The sequence below is a fragment of the Buteo buteo genome, chromosome Z (genome assembly GCF_964188355.1).
Source record: "Buteo buteo chromosome Z, bButBut1.hap1.1, whole genome shotgun sequence".
In the NCBI taxonomy this organism is placed as follows: Eukaryota; Metazoa; Chordata; class Aves; order Accipitriformes; family Accipitridae; genus Buteo; species Buteo buteo.
This window is the reverse complement of record NC_134204.1, coordinates 15,860,166-15,885,531: the sequence shown is the minus strand read 5'-3', so window position 1 is coordinate 15,885,531 and position 25,366 is coordinate 15,860,166. Positions and strand designations below refer to the sequence as shown.

Below are 25,366 nucleotides of genomic sequence, written 5' to 3'. Positions count from 1 at the left end.
GGTATAGCTGCATTGGAGACGGAGGAAACTGAACCGCTGTCTGCCTTGCCCGGCCTCTCTGAGGACCCTTCAGTTGTGGGGTTGCTGAGGGTTGAAGAACAACAGGTGCCAATTGCTACAATGATGGTGCACTAGTGGCAATATCGCACCAACCGAGACTCCCCAATTCCCATCCATAAGCTGATTTGCCGATTGGAGAGCCAAAGATTGATCAGCAAGACTCACTCACCCTTTAATAATCTCCTATGGCCCGTGTGGAAATCTAATGGGGAGTGGAGACTAACAGTAGGCTGTCATGGGCTGAATGAAGTCATGCCACCACTCAGTGCTGCTGTGCCAGATATATTAGAACTTCAATATGAACTGGAATCAAAGGCAGCCAAGTGGTATGCCACAATTAACATTGCTAATGTGTTTTTTTCAATCCCTTTGGCAGTGGAGTGCAGGCCACAGTTTCCTTTCACTTGGAGGGGCGTCCAGTACACCTGGAATCGTCTGCCCCAGGGGTGGAAACACAGCCTCACCATTTGCCATGGACTGATCCAGGCTCCACTGGAAAAAGGTGAAGCTCTAGAATTCCTGCAGTAAATTGATGATATCATTGTATGAGGAAACACAGCAGCAGAAGTTTTTGAGAAAGGGAAGAAAATAATTCAAATCCTTTTAAAGGCTGGTTTTGCCATAAAACAAAGTAAGGTCAAGGTAGCTGCACAGGAGATCCAGTTTTTAGGAATAAAATGGCAAGGCAGGTGATGTCAGATCCCTGTGGATGTGATCAACAAAGTAGCAGCTATGTCCCCACTGACCAATAAAGAGGAAACACAGGCTTTCTTAGGTGCTGTGGGCTTTGGGAGAATGCATATCCCAAATTACAGTCTGATTGTAAGCCCTCTCTATCAAGTTACCCAGAAGAAGAATGATTTTAAATGGGGCCCTGAACAACGACAAGCCTTTGAACAAATTAAGTGGGAGATTGTTCATGCAGTAGCTCTTGGGCCAGTCTGGGCAGGACAAGATGTTAAAAATGTGCTCTATACTGCAGCTGGGGAGAATGGCCCTACCTGGAGCCTGTGGCAGAAAGCACCTGGGGAGACCCAAGGCTGACCCCTGGGGTTTTGGAGTCGGGGATATCGAGGATCCAAGGCTCGCTATACTCCAACTGAAAAAGAGATATTGGCAGCGTATGAAGAAGTTCGAGCTGCCTCAGAAGTGGCTGGTACTGAAACACAGCTCCTCTTACTTAGCACCCCAACTGCTAGTGCTGGGCTGGATGTTCAAAGGGAGGGTCTCCTCTACACATCATGCAACTGATGCCACGTGGAGTAAGTGGGTCGCACTGATCACACAGCAGGCTCACATAAGAAACCCTGATTGCCCAGGAATTTTGGAAGTGATCACGGACTGGCCAGAAGGCAAAGATTTTGGAATGTCGCCAGCGGAGGAGGTGACACAGGCTGAAGAGGCCCCACTGTATAATAATAGACTGTCAGAAAATGAGAGGCAATATGCCCTGTTCACTGATGGGTCCTGTCGCATTGTGGGAAGACATCGGAGGTGGGAGGCTGCTGTATGGAGTCCTACACGACAAGCCGCAGAAACTGCTGAAGGGGAAGGTGAATCAAGTCAATTTGTGGAAGTGAAAGCCATCCAGCTGGCTTTAGACATTGCTGAAAGAGAGAAGTGGCCAGCACTCTATTTCTATACTGACTCATGGATGGTGGCAAATGCCCTGTGGGGGTGGCTACAGCAATGGAAGCAGAACAACTGGCAGCGCAGAGGTAAACCCATCTGGGCTGCTGTTCTGTGGCAGGTTATTGCTGTTTGGCTAGAGAAGCCAGTGGTAAATGTATGTCACATAGATGCTCGTGTACCCAAGAGTCAGGCCACTGAAGAACATCAAAACAACCAGCAGGCAGATCAGACCGCCAAGACTGAAGTGTCTCAGGTGGATCTGGACTGGCAACATAGGGGTGAGCTATTTATGGCTCAGTGGGCCCATGATACCTCAGGCCATCAGGGAAGAGATGCAACATATAGATGGGCTCGTGATCGAGGGGTGGACTTGACCATGGACATCGTCATGCAGGTTATGTGAAACCTGTGCCGCAATTAATAAAGCCAAGTGGCTAAAGCCCCTGTGGTATGGAGGGCGATGGCTGAAATATAAACAGTGGGAGGCCTGGCAGATTGACTATATCGCACTCCCACAAACCCACAAGGCAAGCGCCATGTGCTTACAATGGTGGAAAGAACCACTGGATGGCTGGAAACATATCCTGTGTCCCATGGCACTGCCCAGAACACTATCCTGGGCCTTGAAGAGCAAGTCTTGTGGCGACACGGCACCCCAGAAAGAATCGAGTCAGACAATGGGACTCATTTCTGAAATAACCTCATAGAGACCTGGGTCAAAGAGCATGGCATTGAGTGGGCGTATCACATCCCCTGTCACTCACAGGCCTCTGGAAAAATTGAATGATACGATGGACTGCTGAAAACTACATTGAGAGCAATGGGGGGTGGAACTTTCAAACATTGTGATATACATTTAGCAAAAGCCACCTGGTTGGTTAATACTAGAGGATCTGCCAATCGGGCTGGCCCTGCCCAACCAAGACTTCCACATACTGTAGAAGGAGATAAAGTCCCTGTAGTGTGCATGAAGGTTATGTTAGGGAAGACAGTCTGGGTTAGTCCTGCTTCAAGCAGAGACAAACCCATCCGAGGGATTGCTTTTGCTCAAGGACCTGGGTGCACTTGGTGGGTGATGCAGAAGGATGGGGAATTTCCATGTGTACCTCAAGGAGATTTGATTTTGGGAGAGAATAGCCAGTGAATTAGGCTGTATAATGTTAACTGCTAAATAACCTGCCAATGTATGTCATTGCATCTATAGTGTCTATATTCCATATCAAGGGTATTACTGTAAGAATTACCCAAATGATTGAAGGATGGACTTTGAAACCAAGCCAAGTGCAACAGTGATGGAACTTGAACTGGCACCCAGTGATTTCCTCAAGATCAACATCTTTGACCTGCAGACCAAGGGCAAGGGTTGCACCAAAGGTACCAGCTGCAAGCTCCAGAGACAGCATGCAACAATCCAACACCTCACACCATCTCTCCTATTCTGTAGGACTGTTAGAACAGATGGAGCCCCAAAGTCATGGACTAAATAAAATTGATGGACACATTAGAGGGAAGGCCCATAGACTAAGGAAATGCTATTTGTGTGTGTGTGGGGTGTCCATATACATATATATATGTATATAAGACAAGGAAAGTGGTGGTGATTAATTGGAAAATGCAGGATCTGGGCAGGATGTAGATGATACAGATTAAGGGGTGGATGATGTTCTGGGTTCAGCTGGGATAGAGTTAATTTTCACAGGAACCTGGGAGGGGGCACAGCCGGGACAGCTGACCTGAACTAGCCAAGGAGCTATTCCATACCATGTGACGTCATGCTCAGTATATATAAATGGGGAGCGGGCTGGGGGGGAGCTCTTAGCTTTCAGTGGGGAAAGTGGCGGAGCGTTGGGTTCCAGGTGGTGAGCAGTTGCACTGTGCATTGCTCGTTTTGTATATTCTTTTATTAGTACTGTTGTTGTTGTAACTTCTCTTTTTGTGTTTTCCCAGTAAATTGTCCTTATCTCAACCCTCGAGGTTCTGTTTTTTTTGTTTTTTTTTCTTTTTTTTCTTTTCTCCTTCCTGATTCTCCTCCCCATCCCACCTGAGGGGGGGTGGAAGGAGTGGATGAGCGGCTGTGTGGTCCTTTGTTACCAGCTGGGCTGAAACCACGACACTGGGGAAGAAGCAAGAGCTGAGGTAAAGGAAGGAATGGAAAGTAGTAAGTTCAATTTAACTTCTTCTGGAAAAGAGACTTTGAGGTAATGTGCATAGCAAAATTAATATGATGAAAGGGGAATTTTATAAACAGATCCACTACTAGCTAGAATAGTGATTACCACCTTTATGCTTTGTTAGTCTGTTAGCTTATTTTTCTGATAAGGGAAGGCAGTGATCGTGTTACACCCCCACCATGGTTTTGTTAGTCTCTGTGTATGCAGTAAGTCTGTTTCTGTGGATGAGTGAGATCTGATTGACTTGTGCTTGTAAAGCGAGTCTGGGTGCTTCCTGGGGGGATGGAATAATGAATGGGCTTCTTGGGAGTCAGAATTTATGTAGCCTGCTTTCTTTGCCCATTGGCAAATTCAGGAGTGGCATGTGTGAATTGTTTTGAAGGTGGCAGCCCTCTGTGGGTTTTCAGCTTTCGTGGGAGCTGCTTGAGGAGTATTTGTACATGCTGTAATGTGTGTGCATGAACCTGTTAAGCTGAGAGTGAGACACACATAGAAGAAAAATGGCGCTGAAGAGAACAGTTTCTGGTTGATATTTTAGTCTCTTTGTGAGATGGGAAGAAAGCTGAGGAGACTACCAGAAGCAGGTCTTGAACTTGGTTGATTATCCAAGTGGGTCTGTTATTATGGAAGACATGGTTTAGGAAATTCTGACCTAGAAACTTGATCAGTAGGCAGTTTTGAAAATGACTTGCGAATGAGTGATCTTGCTGTCAGAACAGAAAGAAAAGGCAGATGTGTGGAAGAAGTGTCACATTTGTGTGGTCTTTTGATGTGTGGGAAGGAGCAATTAAACAAACATGTACAAACATACACAGAGTCTTTTGGGAAACAGGATACTGTTTGTTGGTGGAAAGAATGGAGGACATTCCAGAGGAGAAATTGGTTTTTCTTATATGACATTTACAATGCTAGCATATTATCCAACTTGAGACGTCATTATGGATGTGCCCACACACACTGAAATTAAGGAAAAAAACCCCAAACCCAACAAAACCCAACAACCATAATCCAGGTTAGGTTTTTTGTGTTGATACTCCTACACTGTTTTAAATCCAACATAATCTAAAAGGCTAAAAGTTCATGTTCTCAGCCTCAGCATTTTGAACACAGCAATTTTCAATTACAGTATATTTTGACCGGTAGGTAGGTAGTCTTTGGCTATGGACACAAGCTTAAGAACAGGTTTAGGTGAGATTAAACAGTGAAGTGTAATGTCCTTAAACATATGGCATGTAGAGGGCTAACAGCAAGAAGAAGAAAAACTTCTGTCAGGCTAGTATCTTCAATATAATTGAGTTGCATGTTCATATAAATGGCTTTGCAATCCAATCCCCTTGTGCTGTTTTGAAACTACAAACGTTTTTGTAGCTGATCCAGTAGGTGGAGATAGAGTTCTTATCAATGTACCCTGAAGATGTGCAAATAATGCTCATGTGAATACTTCATTTTCTTCTGGAAATCGACGCTATAGGGTTTAAATTCTTATTGAGCTGCATTTAATTTTTCAATTTTGCTAAATAAAGGTTGATACTGCCCTCGCTTTTGATGATATTTATTTATTATTCCATATTGCACTAAAAAACTTCCACCTCTAAAGCTGGTACTGGTTTGGGAAGATCGTGTTTTTAACTGAAACAGTTATGTTTTGGCTGATCTTATAGAGATTCACCTATGTTAAAATAAATAGCAGTGTCACGTGGTGTCTGATTAATGAGGTTTTACTCTCTTCCCTTTAGCTTTTGCAGTAGCAAGTTAAATACATGTCAGAGTGCTATAAGCAGACCAGATAATAGGTCGATTTTTATGCAACTGTTTACTTTTCTCGGGGAATTAATCTTTGCGAATTACTTAATTTTCTCATCTATTTAAAAAAAAAAATTGAACTTTTGTCAAGTGCTACTTATTCCACATTTTAGCAGTTGAGACTGTTTTTTCCCCTGATGCTAATATGCCAGCATGTGTAGTTTGTGATTCCTTAGCTGTATAAGCTGTAATTGAGTTTGTCTTTCTCACCAGTCATTGTAAGGTGTCGGTGTCAGACGATGAGGCATGCTCCTTTAAAAAGTGTTTTTAGTGTAGTGGTAAGTTAAGTGTAACCAAAAAAATAATATGTTTAGCAGATGGAGCAGAAGAATAGTGCCTATTTAAATAAAGTTGAAAAGCCTTTCTGTCATGTTTTTATAACATTTGTATTTGTTCAATTTACCTGTATCTTTCAGGTTTAGATTATGATAAGCACTTGATTACTAATGAGTTACGAAAGTGCTAAAGTAATAAAATTGCTTTCAGATTATCTTGATAATTCATTTTGATGCAACTTTTATGGCAAAGGGCAAAGATCACTGTGTCAAAATTGCCTTTTAATTTTCAGTCAGTAAAACTGATGTTACTTACATAATGTGATGTTAATAAAGAGGTTTCCCAGAAGATCTAACAGCTATATTTGGCAGAAACATTTCAGCTGTTTAATAGGCTGAGTTACATTATGGAGTAGCCTAGAAGAAGTGAGCTTTGTTAGAGCGAAGAGGTGTCCAGGAGAGCTGGCTGCGTTTTTTTTCAAGTTATCTCCTCCAAGCTCAAGAATGGTTCATCTTGATGAGAAGGAGATCAAGAAAAGGTGATAGGAGTCCTGTGTAGATGTACAGGGAGCTCCTGACAAAATCCAAACATAAAATGGAAATGTTCAAGAGGTGGGAACAGGGTCGTGTGACCCAGGAAGACCACAGACCCTGTCTGAGTATGTAGGGATGGGATTAGGAAAGCCAAAGCCCACCTGGAGTTGGGTCTGGTGAGGGATGCGAAGGGCAACAAGAAGAGCTTCTGCAGGTGTATTAGCAGCAAAAGGAAGACTGGGAAAAATGTGGGTCCTCTGCTGAATGGGGTAGAGAATCTAGTGACAAAGGATGCAGAACAGGCTGAGGTACTCGGTGTCTTCTTTGGCTCGGTCTTCACTGATAAGACTTGCCTTCAGGAACCCCAGGCCCATGAGACCAGAGGCGAAGTCTGGAGCAAGGAGGACTTAACCTTGCTGGAGGAGGATCAGACTATGCAGTGTTTAGACAAACCTGACATACGCAAGTTCAGGGGACCCGATGGGGTGCATCCATGAGTGCATTGCAAAGACTCTTCAGCTGCATTTGAAAGGTCATGACAACTGGGCAATGGTTCCTGAGGGCTGCTAGAAAGCAAGTGTCACTTCTAATCTTCATGGAGCGTAAGAAGGAAGATTCAGGGACTTATAGGCCCATCAACCTAAAATCTGTCCCTGTGAAGGTGATGGAGCAAATAATTCTGGAAACCATTTTGAAACACAGGAGATACAAGAACGTTATTGGGAGTAGCTGGCATTGATTAGCAACAGGGGAATCATGCTTGGCCAAGCTGACAGATTGACCAGAGAATGGTGTGGACTTCCCATCCCTGTTGATACTCAGAACCCAGCTGGACAATAATCTGAGAAACCTGCTTTAGCTGACCCTGCTTTGAGCAGGGTGTTTGGACTAGATGATCTCCAGAGGGTCATTCCAATCTTGGCAATTCTGTGATTATATCCCATTACAACTACAGATGCATTTAGAGTATAGAAAGTAGTTCCTCAGACTTGAATTGGACTGTACAGGTTGTTGGTGTGGTACCTTTTCAGTGGGTGGGAAACTTCTTTCTGTTTCTTTAATTTATTTTTTATTTTGTTTCACTAGTCCATATATCTTTGGTGTAATGCTTCGGGTACAGAGAGACATGCAAAAAACTGGGCAGTCTTTGCTCTGCCTTCTTACTGTCCCTGTCTGCTAACTGACCTCATTTAAAGCAAAGATGTATTTTAAGAGTTAGAAAATTAAAATGATTGATTAAATAGATAATCTGGGAATCTACAAATTTAGCTTTTATTTCTGGCTCCTAGAATAAAGTCTAAAATTCTGTTAGGCTGCTGGTGTATTGCATCAGGAATGTTCTTTTCCATAAGTGATCTGAAAGCCTTACACAGTGGAGTTTAATTAAGTGTTGGGGAAATCACGGGAAAATGCTTATGATGAAACTAGGAGAATGTAGTAAGTACTCACTCGTACTGTTCCTTGTAGATGGAAAATAACTGTTTGGTATCAGTCTTGGATGTAATTTGCATGCCAGGTATAATAAGCTATTCCATATAGTGCTTAGCTCTTTCAGAGTGAATGACCAATACCAGTGTTCTCCAAATAAATATTAGCTTTAATTAGTTTGAGTGTTTTTTAAGGTCAGTCATGCAAAAAAGCAGAGAAAATAGGTAGGCTTATCACTGTAAGTAAAATTGTATAGTATGAATAGGGACTTGATTAAAATGGTCATGACTTCTAGTCAAAATACCTGATCACTTTTTAATGTTTTTCAGTGTTGAGCATTACTGTCTATTGTGTGTATATATATATAACTGCCTCGCTGTTAGCTTCCTTGAGAATGCCTTACACATGATACGCTCACTAAAATGAGACTAAGGGTGTGTAAACTTTAACTCTTGAGTGCAGAACACATGAGCTGAAACAGAAAAGACTCTGAACAAGTACGGACTTCTTACCTCTATTTTTTGGGAAAAGCACATGTTGCAGCTTCTCTCTTATGAGTCAGAACGCATGGTTTGTTTTGCAGGCTCCATAACCTTTCTACAGAATTAAAAAAAAAAAGTGCAGAATGTTTTACCGTGTCTTAACACCCTCCTGTAAACTGTTGTGTGAAGTAACACATTAATTTTTGTCTTGAATGTAGTTTTTATTGCTAGCTTTATTGTTTTTCCTCACTTACTGATAGAGTTGTTGCTTCCTGGTGATGCATCTAGTTGTCTTCTCTCATTGAGGAGTATGTTCTTCACAGAATGTTTGTTTTAAGTAGTTCTTTTTGTTTAAATTGCAATTTATTTTTAATTTAGCTGTTTTCCTTTTATTCTGGCAGACATTATTTTCCAACAACTGGTTATTATTTGGCAAAGCAGGAGCTCAGTTTTGAAAGTGTTACTAATTTATGGCAGATTATTCTGAAAGTGTGTGCAAGAAGAATTGTAGATTTAAACTGTACACAGTTTGAATAATTTTGAGAGTATCTTCTTGTTAGAATTGTTGTTACTTGAGGATATTGAAGTGTGACACTGTAGTATTCATCTGTTTTTATGTAGGTATGTATTTGTACATAGAAACAGAAGGAATGTTCACGGAACAACTGTAGACTGTGGAAGCATTTATATACGTACATGTATTTACGTTTTCCTTAAGTAGAAAATCTAATTTAATTGGTGCTGATATATCATCCTGTATTACTTTAGGCATTTGGCGGAGTCAGCCAATATACGAATCTGTGTTTGTTGAAGGTCTCTTCACAATGTAAGGAGAAAGAGGTATTGACATAATTCAGCTCACTTAAGAGCTTAAATTGCAAATTGGAGGTTCCTGTTTCTCACTGTTAACCCACAGATAACGTCATACATGTACCAGGACTGTGTTGTGGTGCTTTTGCCTTCCTGAACAGGGTGGCTGTGGACAACATGGGAGAGTGCTGGCTGCCCACGGCCCTGCCAAGGACCGCTCTGTAAGACAGAGTAACACTGCGCAGGTGCCAGTGTCTGGGAACGCTCCCCGGCACCGTGAGGATGCTAGTGCGGATACAGCCAGCCAGGCCACAGGGCGACTGAAGTCTTCTGTAAATTCTTGAGGTGAGGTACATAAACTTAGGTGAGGTGAATCGGGCCTGACTGCTGATACCTGTTTGGAGATGAAGGATAATTTGTGTGTTACCTGTCTTTGGATTTAAGTTTAGAGGGTCTATTCCTGCTATGCATAAAATATAATTTATGGAACTCTATAGCAAAAAGCTATTGTAGTCACTGGACACGTGCTGTGCAGTGGGTTTTTTTTAAATGAACTCTTACGAAAATGTGTCTGTTTACTTAAAAAAGCCCTTGTATTTAATTATGTAGAGTATGTTACTGGAATTGAAGAAGCATAAAAAAAATGGTTCTTAAGTAAAAATTTTGTCATATATTAATTTTTATGTATATATTAATATCTCTATATAGAGGAGTCATTCCTGCCAATTACTTTTTTCTCCCTTCTAATGCGTATGAAGTTACTGGAAAATAATGAATACTTGCCTCTGATTTTTACATTTCATTACAGAAAATTGGGATGTTGTTCTTAGTAGGGTAAGAATTGATAGTTTCTAAATTTTTGCATTGCTAGCTGCTTCTGTTGCCTCCATTTACTTCCTAGCACTTTTTCCAGACAGCTTTTTTATATGACAAAATAGAGTATTTGCATCTAATCCCAGAATAACTCTCTGGTACTACTTGAGGATCTATAAGGAACTACATAACATAATGGACTGTAAATAAATAATATAAAAATATAAGTATTGTTATTTTATTATTTTAATTTTTGTTATTTATAACAAGATTTTTACATTTAATTTTTATCACCTTCTTGAAAAATTAATTTAAAAATACGTGAAAGTACATGTGCTGGCATTTCTAGCCTTGTAAATTATACACAAGTAAGAGTTCATTACTATTTTAACCTTTTTTTACCTTAGTCTTTTGACCAGTCTGTTTTTTTCTTTGAATCTAATGTGTGTATGCCATGCATCCGTTGAGATGTTTTTCCTCAGCGACACTTAAAAACTTTTGCTGCATATGAGGGATAATAAGTGTGTAGAGCGGAGTGTGCCTGGTGCATTTTCATTTCCTCTAAGTGTTGTGTTAAGTTGAAGTGTTCCGTTGTGAGTTTCTCTCACAGTTGGCTTGTTTGTTTTCAGAGCTGATCTCTGAAACTGTCTTCATTCCTTTTCTCTTGCTGCATATTACTGTTATAAACTGACTGGGACAGGGACCATCTTTTAAAATAGACACGGTGGCAGCAAAACCAGCACTCTTGCCGTTCCGCAGAAACTGATTTCTACTAGCAGGTCTATACTGGTAGATTGTGGCTGGACATTCATGCAAATACTTTAATGCAAAAGTCTATCTAGCAAGTTAAAGAACATGTTTCTGACTTGAGCTAAGAGATTTTGCCCATAACTTCAGTTAGACATCCTAATAATGCAGCTTCTAAATGTAGAGAATTCTATTACTTATATACATAGTATAATACGACTTAGCAAAATCTAGTAATTTACACTAACAATCTAAGCGGTTTTTACAGAGGAATACAACCTGGGGCCTTTTCCACATCCTTTGCTTGACAGACACTTGCAAGACTTGGTCTGCTGAAGTAGTGCTGTCACAGTGTCCAGGATTCCATATATTAATGACATTATGTATTGCGATGTGGATACTATAAAATATGATCATATTTAATTTTTTTAAAGTTACAGTTTTGTGGTTTTATTTGTTGTCCAGATCTACTGTTAAATACACCTAGTTGCTTTTACTTGAATAATAAAACCTTTGTATTTAGAAATTATTTTTCCATAATATCATTTCTCTTCATAGAGGAAGCTGCAGGGAAAAAAATAAAGCGTTTTCCTCATCTAATACCTTTGTCCAGCTGCTCTTAAACAAAGCGTAGTTATTGTTGCTGACGAAGATAATATTCACCTCCACCCCCTTTGTTTTAACTGTGTTTATGGTTCATGGAATTTAATTTTGAGACAGTAATTCAGTATCCCTTGCATGATCCTCACTGAACGTGATGTGTACCTGTTGTCCATATCTTCTGAAATTAAAATGTACTGAATTTAAGGGATCATAATTGCCCATCAGCATTTGTTTCAGGAGTTTTCTAAAGTAGGAGGATACAGCAATGTGTTTTGTTACAAAGATCTTGGTTTCTTTATGTATGTCAGCTTGTCTTCTAGTTCCCTAAATGGTGTCCTCCACATTTTACAGCATATCGTGAGAGTATCCTTAAACTGGAAAGGTCGCTTAGCAGTAAAGGCTCAGAATAAAAACTCTTTAGGAACAACATCTTGTTCAGTCAGGCCTTTTGAAAGAATAATTTCAGGTAGCGGGTGGAGAGAATCAAGAGCAGTACCTGCTCATTTTTTCTTTGTGGAAATATTTGATGTTATAGGACTGCTAATTGTTTAAGAGTTGACTGTACAACATTATGTACTACCACAAGAAAAACTACTTGCAAAGGTCTTGTACAGTAACATGTGGTCATCAAATTAATAGAAATTTAATTTATTGTGGATCTTGCTTTCTCTACTGCTTTTTGTCCTGTTCGCTTATTTACATGGAAGTTAACTGTGTAGTAAATTTGTAGGCAATTGTTAAAGTATATCAGGGCTGAGTTAGTTGAAAACAAGGGCTGATATACATGCTACCTAGCTTTGGTTGTTTACAGGTCAAGTACCTAATCAAATGTTGTAGTTCCATCACTGGTTAAGCAGATTTCTGTCAGGGTCAGTGTGACCCAACTCTCCTGCCCTCTCATTTCCATCCCTTTGCAATGGTCCCATTTGTTTTGTTTTACCCTGGTGGGAGCCAGTTTGGAGTACCAGTTTGTGATTGGACTGGAGAAGAAGCCTAGCTGGAAAATAACCTCTTTCTGGTGGCTGGCTCTGATCTGGTTCACAAATGCTTTTGCCAAAATAGGCAGGAAAACAGGTATTAGAATAAGTGGTCAAACAGCAAGGGAGGTAGAGTCAAGTTCTTTCATTTATGCGGTATTGTTGTCTAGTTGTTGCCTGTGTGTTATTGTTACTATATTCCACTTATAATTTGAAATGTATGCCTGTGAATGTATTTTCATTCCACGCTGGCCTCTGTCCAGGCCAGACATTTCAGTTTTTACACTATTTAAATGTTCATCTCCTTCAGAATGAGTCTGATTCTTCTCTCACTTCATCACTGGACCTTGAACAAATAACTCTTAGCTCTTAAGGGGCTGTGCTAATGTGTTATATGCAGAGCGGTTATTTTCTCTAATTTTAGCAGTACATAACTGAAGGAGACTTTTTTTTTTATGGGGGGTAGGTGCAGAGAAAGTCGTAACATGACAAAATTGATAACGTATATGCCCAGTACTTTTGATAAACCGTGTGACATGTATGAAATAGGTGATAGACATTGTACATTTTTCTTACTGCAGTCATTTGGGTGACCAGTGCATCCATCCCAATCTCAAGAAAAGAATCATGGTATTTACAATATCATGTTCAATTTTCTAATACAGTATTTAAATACCATAAGTCAAAGGTTTTAAACAAAATCATACCTTTCTACTTCTGTATGGTGCCTGGTACACTGATACCATATAGTGACAGAGATAATGCATCCCTCTGCTCTTTCTTACTTTCTGAAAAACATTCATAGAAATTTTGTTTTCATGAAGAACTGAAGTTTGCTATTTTGAAGCCAGTTTAAACTGGTAGTTTTTACAGGCTGCCATTCTTAGTATGTAATGGACATGTTTTCACGCTAGTCTCTGGAGTTTTACTGGCTCTAGCAACTAAATGGCAAATCTTAAAAAATGTTGTTTATTTTGTCTTTGATCTTTCAGGTGGTAATAAAAATCTAGTGTAGTAGACTGTGGCTTGAGCTTTTTGTCTTCTGCAAAAATGAAGAAATAACAGTTAAGACAAAATGCAGTTCATAGTTGTAGATTTTTTTTTTTTCTTTAACTAGGCTCTTTGGATAAGAGGTGTTGGCAAGGAATAATGGCTTGTATTCAGCTGGCTCTGCAATCCTATTTTACTGTTAAAAATGGAAGACACCTGTTAAATATGTTAAATAGCATAAACTTACTGAAAGGAGTTCTGCAGTCTAGACTTCTCCATAGGAAGTTGTATTTGTCTGGAAGCTTTAATATAAGCTTTCCTTTTCCTGGCAATTTGCTCTTGTGATGATGATAAATTCACCCTCAGTGGATTTGGATGTTGCAATAGATGTTTTTAATTGTCTTTAGCCTGTTAGTGAAACCATCTGACAAACGGAAGAGTTAACTTGCCCTGGTATTGCTCACATGTAACTTATTTTCCTGGACGTGTTATTTGAGGTATTGCATGTTCTAAAATAGAATTGTAGTTCAGTGAAATATTTCAACTTTTAGTCTTCAAAGAGCATTTCTGATCTGAATTTGATTAATATTTATTGAGACTTCTAAAAGGATGTAAATAGGGTCTTAATAAAGAAAATAAAGCTGTCTGGGGGGTAGGATCGCATGTTGAGATTGAAATAAAAATTTTTCAATATAGAAAACAAATTTTGTTTTAGCCCTTTCTAGACCATCTTTCTCTCACTGCCAAATTGATAAATCTGTTTGTAGAGCTGTTAGTATGAAGATGGTAGGAAGCTATTTGCTAAAGATGCCATTTTTTAATAATGCATTCAGTTTCATGACTATCACAACATTTGTCTTGTTTAGTAAAGACTATGAACTTATCCAATATCCAAACATGAGGTATTAAAGTTTAGCTATTGTGTGAAACCATTACAATATAGCTGTTTCATTGCTACCTAAATAAAGCTCTCTTCTTTGTGTTCGTGTAGCCAAATGGAGAATTACACTGGGGAACTGCTTGGTGTTTTAAAAAAACTGTTATGTTTGGACAGGTCACAATCTGAATTAGACTGTTGACTTGGTTTCAGAAGCAAAAGCTTTTATACTCATGCAAAGCAGGGGCAAGAAAGTAGACTGAAGTGAGGAGAGTGGAAAATGACTTTTGAGGACTCACTTAGAATGACTCTACAACTTTATATGAAGATATTTGTATTTGCCTTTCAAAAACGTGGCAGAATTCCAATACTTCTGTATTGTGGGTGGAATTGAATGAACGAGGTTTCAGAAATTACTTGTTTTAGTAGCCGATTTCTTTTGTGGGATTCAAAGTGAGAAAGGAATTCCAAGCAATACTGGAAAAAGTTTTAGAAGTGTTGTTGACATACAGAATGAAATTAATACTAAAATTAGAATAAAAAATATTAAAATGTCCTAATTAATTTAAAGAATAAGTTGCTGTCATAAAGCTGAAAGGTTTTATGTAAATTACTGGTATAAACAACTATGACAATGAGCATTGCTTAAGTATGGGAGAAATCTCTAACCTGGCTTTTTTTTCTGGGTAATTTGTAATTTTTTAATATATTTTAACTGATTGTGAGGCTGCACAAGTTATTCAGTTTTGGTAATATTATGATAGTAAATAGAGATTGAGAGAGAGAAATTTTAAATATTGAGCAAAACTGGAAAAAACCACCAAGGTGAGTATATTTCTCAGTCTGAAGAAAATTCATTGACACTCTTGGAGTTTGTGGGTTGTAGCTTTCATTAAATCCAGGAAAAGGATTTGTAGAGAGAGAAAGCTTTTGCAAGTCAGACTTAATTTTTATCTAATCAGTGGAATCAACCTCATGCTTAAAGAGAGAAAGTAGTAAGGAATGTTAAGGGGCATATTTTTATGACTGAGGCATGGATCCTTTCTCCAGATGCAACACTGAAGCTTTCAAACTTTGATTGCTTCCCTTTTTTTTTTCTTCTCCAGAAGAAGGGATCTTCCAGTTCACAGATGCATTACAGCTGTGTACATTATTGCAACAAACTAGTGTCTGTTCTGTTTACTTTTCTGAAAGTGTGTTATAAATCTATGGGTAGTTTGATGGAAAGGGAGTTCTTCCAGAACTCAAAATATTCTTTGTAGATGTTCCCTGCTAGGTGGAGCATAGAATTTGAGTCATAAAATAAGAGGAAGACTTAATTTTAGAATTTAGGTTTCAGAAGCCTAGCTAAATGGCTAAAGTATTCCTATCCAGTAATTAATGTAGTTAAAAACATCTGAAATATTAATCTTCTGTTGAATCTTTAATGTTTTATTTTGCATTTCATGCTGTGTTATGATAGGAAAAATTGAAGGAGATAGTTCAAACAGTTCTTGCTGTTACTGCCTTTTAGTAGGCACTATTATGTGTATGCAAAATCACACTGCCAACAAAAATTATCAGTCTGAATCTATTGGTTCTTGTAAGGTTGCTTATCAGTAGAAACATAACAGTGTTGTAAGTGACTAACTAGCTCTGTCATGGAAATTGGAGCACACGCTTGCCTGATCTGTCCCTTTGTAGAACATGTTTGCCTAGTGACACCGAGGCTCACCACTCCTTGTCTCTGTAGTGCTGGTAGTGAGAGTTCCCACTCTTCTTGCCACTTTTATGTGTATGACTTGCATGTTAGTCATCTTGGGATTTAAAAGTGTGTGATACATTCTTTTAGTTCTGGATGGTGACATCCAGTCTCTATACAATCTCTACCTGTGTATATTATGGTGTATATTATGTCCTTGTAGGTTGATTGTACTGTTTATTACACATCTGTTTCACTTATTTTGGGACACTTGATGGTTTTTGCTGACTAGTATTTGCATTGGTACTTTATAGTTGTTTTACATCAATACTTTCTAGTCGTTTCAGCTATTTGGGGAGGTTTATAGGTTACCTGTCTACTTAACCTATTGGTACTTTCATGAAAAATAAATTAAAATTGCCCTTTAAGTCTCAAAATGCCATAGAGAATTACATGTTTCCTCCATTTTTATCTCTCTCTGTTTTGTATATAACTTCTGTCATTATTACTCTGTGATGTTGACATCAACAAACATTGTAAAGAGGCCAGAAGTAATAGAGGGAAAGAAAATGAAGGGGAATTATATTCTTTAGTACAGATAACAAGAGCATGTCAACTAGAAGAAATGGAACTTCTCAGAATAGAATGTGAGTAGACTGTTGCTTTTTGTGTATCCTCTCCCTCAAAATGTTTTGCCCTGTTAAAACGCTACCTTTGAGAATCATATTTTGGTAATAAGTCATTTTGAGAAAGATAAAGAAATACTGGTATCTAAATCACAGAAACTTTTTGGTGCTGTTGACAGCTTTTGACTTCTTGCCCTAGTTTCTGTGACTTGATTTCTGAGGACCAGTAGGATACTAACATGAGGTAAGAGAGACAGAGGTGTCAGCCACCTGTTGACAAATAATTAAAAGGTTAAAAGAATTAAATGCCTAGTCAACTAAGAAGAAAACAGATGGTATCCATCATTGTAGCTCTGCTACTATGTTTCTAAAGGCTGTCTAAACAAATAATTCTCAAAACGAGAATATGACCTCAGAATGGCTTCAAATGCAGCATAACAGTTTTTCTTCTGCATTTTTCTTCCTGCTGCTGTCAGAGGAACTCCTGTTGACACTGTTTTGAGGAACTAAAGCTTTGTATTTAAAACTTCATTTCAGCAATAAAAATACATTACTTCTCTGTGAATACTTAAAATATTATAACTATTGCAATATCTGATACTTGATATATATTAATTTGCAGCTTTTGTTTAGGATACTAAAATAGTGGATTAGTTTTACTGAAACTATACAATTGCTTCTATTTTGAAGCTTGCAAGGTTATGATGGTATGTTCTTATTGCTTAAATATTGAAATGGCAGGTTCAGGAGTAATCGAGCTTGTATTCCTGTTCTTGATTTGAATTTTCATGTGTAAACTACAGCTCTGCTCCTATTTGTCACTGTTTGTTTTGGCTTTCTAGAGACCTCTTGCCCATAAAATGACAGTTAATACCTGATTTTAATTATGTTAAATTGCAAGGCTGGAATTTAACAAAGTATTCCATGTCGTTATAGATGGTTGCAGAGCAGCTTCTAGACCCTGTAGTGGGTTCCTTAGGTGTTTCATTTTTTTACCAGTTGTCGTCTTATCTGTCACTAATGTTGAACATCAAAGCATTTGAAAATGGAAATTTTTTTTAGTTATATATAAAATTCCTATTTGTTCTTTTTAATGCTCTTAAACACAGTAGTTGTACGACATAGTAAATGTTCTCTTGTGTAAGAATATTTCTCAGTGATGTGGAAGGTCTTGGCAATTCCTGTTCCTAAGCACTCTAATATGGCTTACAGTATATGTGAATATAACTGTTATTTCCTCTGTATGAACAACTCTGTTGTTAGCACTACCTTTTAAAATAGAAAAATGATTGTTCTGCTATGTGTTTAAGACAAACAGGTATGTTATATAACTTGAAACTATAGATACTGGAGAAATACAGGTTAAATGTTTGCCTATCTGTAAAGAAGTTCTCAAATATTGCGCACTGGTGAATTCAGATCTTTCACAGTGTATTTTTACACCCCCCTTTATGTTCTGTTTTGTAATTACTTGACAGTTTCATGTTAATAGAATACAGATAGAAATAATCTAATTTCTTTTGACTCCTCCTTAAAGTCAAACATTTATCCATACTGTAGTTTTTAACTTTTACATGATAAAAATCTAAATATTTCTCACTGCAGTCTGTTAATATTTCTGTAGTTAATCAGGTATGCAGTCAGAGACAGTAGGGTCTTGTGGTTTTTATGACAAAACTAAACCAGGAAAACCACTGCTTAATTGAAGGAAGCATAATAAATTCTTCCAATTCTGTTCCTCCACTCTGTATAATATCCTGGTGTCTAAGTTAACAGCTTGTAGGGAGAACTTGTGCTGTTAACCATTCTCACTTAAAAATTACCCTACAAAGTTCTCAATACTACCACACATAATTAAAATTAGCCTGAACTTGTCAAATAAGATTACAGTTATTTTGACTCTTTTGAGCATTTTTGTAGGATCACTTGCAAAGATAAGGAAGTCTTTGTGATTAGCAGTTTATTTCTTTGAGCTTCTGACAGTCTTCATTATGTACTCTTACTGCAGGTAGGTAAATTCCTCTGTGTTACATAGGTTTTATATCAAATCCATATTTTCAGGAAAAAAATGTGAAGTAGCAGTGCCAGGTCCAGGGAGATTCTGCAGCAAGGCCAGAAACAAAACTGTAGAGCACCCAGTTTCTATGATTTTGCACGTGACTGGCATGTTTGACTGAGGTTTTGTTTAGCAGTGTGCAACTTGTTTGGGTTTTTCCTGAATACAAAGGATTTTTTAAAAGAAAAATATGTGCTTTGGTCTTGCTTCAACCAGTGCTTGTCGATCAACTGTATAATTCTCTATTAGTCAGAGCTGAAGTAATTATAATTAGTTCACGTTTGAAGAATAAACACAAGCATGCGCACATACATGCTTTCCAAAGCCCTCCTTGAGGACAAAGCCCTGAAATCGCCACACTGATAGTGCCAATGTACAAAGCACAGGAACGAAAATGGTCTTCAGTTAACAGCAAGAGAATTGATTAGCAGCTGGATGTGTTGTATTTGTGTTGCCAATTTTCTTGTCTCCTTAGAGCTAAGTGCACTGTCTGAGTGAGGTGGACCATGAATCAGTGATTCACCAGATTGTAAAGAAGGGTATGAAATAAGTCAAAGGCAGCAGGTCCTTCAGCTCACAATTCAATATAAAACATATTTGTGAAAGACATCTTATGGCAGACTCTCAAATATAGGCACTGTTCACTCCCCATTGTTATCTAGTACTGTTGCATTAACTCTTGCCATTTATGGTTAAAATTATTTACTGGAATATATTCCATTCCTGGTTCTCAATAAAATAATTATGAAGTAGAAATGGGTGATTTTTTAATGAGATTACTTTTTCATATTGTATATGAATAAATTAAGTATTATGCCCACATGAGAGAGGATGCCTCTCAGAGGCAGTACTAGAATCCTGATTTTACATGTGCAGCTGAAATAAAGATTAGGAAAATGGTAAGTGGAACTTAAGTTAAAAACTTGTTCTTGTAATTTAGCATGATGATAGGTGGTAATTGCTTTTGGCATGTGATGAAATGGTATTTGCCATCTGTTCCTCTGTGGAAGTTCTTAAGTGAGGTAAGTGTCTTTAAAGTACTTGCATAGCTATTTAATTTTGTGGTACATTCAACTGATTACTTGTAACACAACCTTGTATTTGCTGCAGAGGAAAATATTCAGCTGTGTAAATCAGACTTACTTTCACTATATGCACTACTAGTGTCCACATGTCAACACCTGATACTGAGGGATCTAAAATGTGCAAGAATAGTATGATGAATACTTACGCTTTGAAATGATGTGCATTAGCTATGTTCATGCTGTTTTTACCCTGTGGTCAATTCAGTACAGTTTACCTACTTGAAGGGTGGTTACAGCAAGTTTGTGTTTATCTCTCCTTTACTGTGGGCCAAGAACATGTATATGGTCAGGTGCCATTGAAGAATTGTCATGCATCTCTTCACCTGTGGTGATTAGTGTGGCCGTACCTAAATCAGCTTGTTAAATTAAAATGTTTTATTGGAAGTTTTAGTAGATAGTAAAGCAGTCAGTTTTAACTTTCTCCCTGCATAATCAGAAGTAACGTATGACACTTTATTTACCTTAAAATATCTATGCTTTTGAGCTGCAGTAATGATTATTCATCAATAGTTTCAGAAATCAGAACTGTCTGCAATAAAAAAAAAATTGTAGAGTTGCTAAGACTTCAGAACAACATTTGCTATTGTACTTCATGTGTTTAAAGACCTACTAATCTTGTGAAGGTTACCAGTGAGGTTAAGTGTGCTGTATGGCACTAACTATGGACAAGAATTTTCTGTGCGCACTTAAGCAAACAGTTTCCTTTTGCTGGTTCCTGCATGCTGTTCTTCTCTGGATGCTTCTGTAAAGTGCCATACAAGTCACTCACCATCCCCAGCAGAGGAAGTATTTTAGTCTAAGAACCTAGCTGGGTTAGAGGACTCTGAAGTTGTTAAACACAAAAAAGCCATGTTATGTTCATTCTCCTTTATTCTTTTTAGTTTCCTCCTTTTACCTGTTCTTTGAATCTTTTCTCCCACAGTCCTGCCCTGCATCATCTCTAAGCTTATAAAGGGAAGTGTATTCCTCCAATTAGCTTCTGCTTGGCTTTTCATTTCTCTTTCCTTTTTATGTACTCTGTATAATTACTGATTAGTGTTCTCTTTCTCTAGCTTCCACCAAAGTCTGAATTTGTCCCTGCACTAGGTTAAAATTGTACTACCTGGTGTTTCTGGTGGCCACAGACCATTCATGTTCATCCTCTATGATACGATATGAATATCTGACAATTAGCTATATTCTTTTTAAAATGTTTTCCTCTTCCCTTCCTTAGCTCTAACTGTGTTTTTCCTCATCCTCCTGTAACATCTGATTGTAGGAGTGTCCTTCCAAGTCTCTAAGAATTCCCAGGAGTTATGTTGCCTCATCCCTTCTCTTGACACTGTACTCTGTGCTCTGCCTCTCTTGCAGGCCTGTCTCTTTTTGTCTGAATTTGATACCGTCTCATCTCTTCAGTATGTCTTCAGATTTTTTCAGTGTCACTCTGAGCATTCCCTCTGTTCCTGAAGCATCAACCGTGGCAAGCATGTTGGAGTAAAGCTACAGGACTCTAGATCCTGCGTGATATGCAGTGATGGTTTTTAGCTTTATATATACACATATGTATCATTCAGAAACTGATCTCTGTGTAACTTGAACAAGGTTTGTTTTTTTTCTACCCAGAAGCCTCCAATTAAATATTTTTTATGGAAATATGAATTTGTTTTAAGGATTTTGTTTAAGAGTTCAAGAGATCCTGTTTTCCCAGAAGTTGTGTTGAAAAAGTGAAGTGTAAGCATGAGATGTTTGTTTCAGACGTTTAGCAAGCTGTAGTAAAGTGTGCCAAGTCTGTATAGCTCCCAGATGGTCAGTAGCACATCTGAAGAGAGCAGTTGTAGTACCTTAGGGGAGCTGTGGGATTTTGTATGCCGTTAAATAAAAGTTGGCAAGATCCATCAAGTCTTCTACACTGAAGCCACCCCAGATGTATCCAGTTCTCAATAATTTATTCCTTTTTATGGCATTGAAGAGAAAATTGTAATTAAATTCTGGTTATAACTGTATAATTTTTTGTAGTGAGGTGTACTATTTTACTGAAGTCACTGTGGGCAGATAAAATTAAGTGTACTGTATTTCTATACTCACATAAATAGTAATTAAGTACTTCAAAATGTGATACTCTTTTCTTAAAAATGCTTTATATTAGTGGAGTTTAGATGCTTAGTTACAATGTATATACAGATCAGGCTTTTACTTTTGCTGGTAATATTAATTTGATACTCTATAAAATCAAAATATGCCCATTATTAATATTCTGTGTCTTCTTTACTGCTACATTAGGTAAGTTTTTACAGTAATCCCAGACATGTAGAAATTAATGGGTCTGTTATAAGATTATATTTTGCTTAAAATTCATTTTCATTTAGCCAAGCGATAATCATATTTCATCTTAAATCATGTATCACTGAGGTTGTTGACGTCTTAGTATCATATAATCCTAGGGAACCCTAGAAGATTTTCTACTCCCAACTCCTGCTCAAAGCAAAGTCAACTACAGCAAGTTGCTCAGGATGTTATTCCATTGGGTTTTGGGTATCTCCAATGATGGAGATATGTTTAAACAGAATTTTCTGTGCTTCAGTTTGTGCCTGTTGCTTCTTGTTGTGTCACTGGGCATGTCTGAGAAGAGTCTGGTTTCATCTTCTTTACCTGCCCCCCCCCCCCCCCCCCCAAGTAGGGTATTTTTACACGTTGATAAAAGTCCCCTTTGAGCCTTCCTTTCTCTAGTCTGCGTAGTCCCATCTTTCTCAGCCTCTCCTTATATGACAGATGCTCCAAGCCCTTAATCATCTTTGTGGCCCATTGCTGGACTCATTCCAGTATGTCCATCTCTCTGCCATACTGGGCAGCCCAGAACTGGACCCAGGACTCTAGGCATCGTTTCACCAGAGCTGAGGTAGATCACCTCTGTCTGCTGGTGATGCTAAGGCAGTCCAGGATGCTGTTGGGCTGCTTTGCCGCAAGGGCACTGCTGGCTCCTACTCAACTTCTTGTCCTCTGGGACCCCCAGGTCTTTTATCTGCAAAGCTGCTTTCCAGTCAGTAGGCCCCCAGCCAGCTAGTGGTTGGGATTAATCTGCCCTTTGATAAATGTCAGAGGTTTCTGAAGAAGGTTTATAGCATCACCAGTGGATGGATCAGCTATTTTTGAGTCTCATTCTTGTTTCTGAGCTGTTACTTTTGATACAAGTTATTTTAATTTTTGCAATGCTAGGTTTCATACCCATTTTTCTGAAGAGACATAATATTCAAATGCATATTACTGTGCATCAGCTGTGCCATAGCATGTGTTCTGAACACATGTGCTCTTTCCATATCAGGCTTATGGGAAGAAGCTGAGGTAGACCTTAGTGGAACAGCATTAAGCTAAAATTCATTACTTCACTTTTTCCAGCTCTGACATGGCAGTTTTTGCAGCTCAGCTGATGCATACAAGCTTGCTACCTGCTAGTCACTCAACTGTATGTCAGCTTATTTAGTTGCTAAGAAAACAAATGGGAATAGCAAATGGAATGCTCATTAAATGTGTCAGTTAAACCCAAAGCAAATGTCATATTTATATTGAAGTTTTCCGTTTCAAAACTAGTTCTCCCTCCTTATAATGGTAAAGGTGTCCTACAATTCAGGTCAAAAGCGATTCTGAGAGACAGTAAAATGAACTATTTTTAAATTATTTATTTTACAATACTACGCCTGTGTTAGCTCACTTCTTATTTCAGCCAAGATTTATGGTTTTCATAAAACATTTACTGGAATCTTGAGTTTACAACTGTATCTTATATCCCCAGGCAACTTCTTCAGTAAGGCATTTGATGTTTAGTACAGTATATAATCTTTTCCTTCAAAAGAATGAGGTAGAAGATTCTTTGATTAATGTACTATCAAAAGGAATTTTTTCCTGAATTTGTATTACTAGAGCGAGCAACATGGCTCAGTTTCTCTTAAGAACTGTGTCCTTAGTTTTTCCTGGAACAACAATGGAAACATCTTTTTTCCTGAACATTTAAAAGAATAGAACAGTCATGTTTTATCAGACTTTCTTTTTAAGGAAATACGTGCACTGAGAAGATCAATTATTTCACAGCTGTGTGGGTATCTCCACACTGTAAACTGGTAGTCATCAGCCAGTCTTTCTGAGCAGGCAGTTCAGCACCTACCTGCAGACAAATCTTCCACCTCCATCCCTCTTCCATTGTGTCCTTAGTCCCGGGAAGCGAATCCGGCATTCTGTCATCACTTCTCTTGGATCACACTTTCTGAGGCTCACAGGCAGAGAGCATTCATACACGGAACACTCCTAGCACAGCATTTCTGTGAATGGACAACCTCTTTTCCCTTGCCCATCTATATTCTGTTGGCAGACTGTTGATAAATTGGCAGCAAAACCCGACAGGATTTCAGGCAATATTTGCTTATATTTGGCGCTCCTTTCAGAGGTAGCATGTTCTTGCTAGGAGTTTTTATCCCATTCAGATTGACAGTTTGAGCAATGATGTTCCTTCTGTAGAAGTAAAAATGAAGATTCCTGAAATGCAGCTTTGTCTTATATCTTTCTATTTGCAGAATGCCGGTGTTGTTCCTTCCTTTCTGGTTATTGATGTCATTACTGTATTTGCTCTGTTTTCCAAAATTGTTTTTTTCTAAATTTTTTTGCTACACACACAACATAGTGCCTTGCTGCATAGCCATGACACCACCTAACTGAGCTGAGGCCTTACTTTTCTTATGCATGTAGGTTTTATTATGCTGTGTCTGTGCTAGGTCTTGAACAAAACTATAGTCTTCTACTCAAAAAGTAGTTCTTGTTAACTAAATGACAGCTTAACGCTTCTGCTGATGTATGTAGAAAATGTGGTGATGTTTTCTTTAGTGTGAATGCCTGCCCATGGGGAATGAACTGAGATGACAAATGCACAGCTGGTGGCTAAACTTGTGAAATGTGAAAATTTATTGAAACAGCCTTTGCTTAGCACTCAAATTAAACATCATACTTATCAGTGTCATTTACAAACTAATAATACCTGAATCATAATGAGAGTTTTACTTCAGTTGCATTGCTTTTCCAATCTATTCTTCTATTCCCAATTGGTTCAGAACTTTCTAAAGTCTTCATGTGACTGCTCTGGAAACCCTAGTATGCATTTCTCCAAGTTTTACTTCTTTGTTCAAGACAAAGACCTACTTGTATTGGTTTTGGTCAACTCTTCTGTTTTGTTCTGTTTGGTAGGGAAGGGCAACATATTATGAAGCTACTGTATACCTTCCCAAAGTTGAGTGATTTCAGTATAGTTGTTTACTTTCAACTTCCTTCTTATATTTATATACCAAAGTTATTCAGATGTCTTTAGTATCTTACAGTACAGAAATGCAAGAGGGTAAGTAACTCCTATGTTTCAGCCTGTTCAGACTGAAAAGAAATTTTAAATTATGACTGTAGCAAGGCATGTTGGGTTCAGATTCTATTTCTTTATGCCTCACCAAGGATGATTTTGACAATGAGGGGAATTGGACTTAGTTCAAGATTTCAAGTCATTGCTTCGCCATAGGTTTCCTCTGTTGACTTGTAAATTCTCTTGAGGCCGGTTGTACAGTAGTACTTAGCATCCATTTGGTCAGAAGAACAAATAGCCAGTTTCTGAAAACAGTTCAACATGTCTTACAGGGAAATGGTTAGAAAAAATCATGGCACTTTATTTAGGACAATGTCAGGATATAAATAGAAATATCTAATATCTTTA

At 38.3% G+C, this 25,366-nt stretch overlaps 1 protein-coding gene across 1 annotated transcript in view; it reads left to right on the top strand.

The window, feature by feature from the left end:
* TTC33 (tetratricopeptide repeat domain 33) overlaps nucleotides 1–25,366 on the top strand; it is a 56,096-nt gene that overhangs the window by 7,802 nt on the left and 22,928 nt on the right. The gene's annotated exons all lie outside the window — the stretch shown is intronic.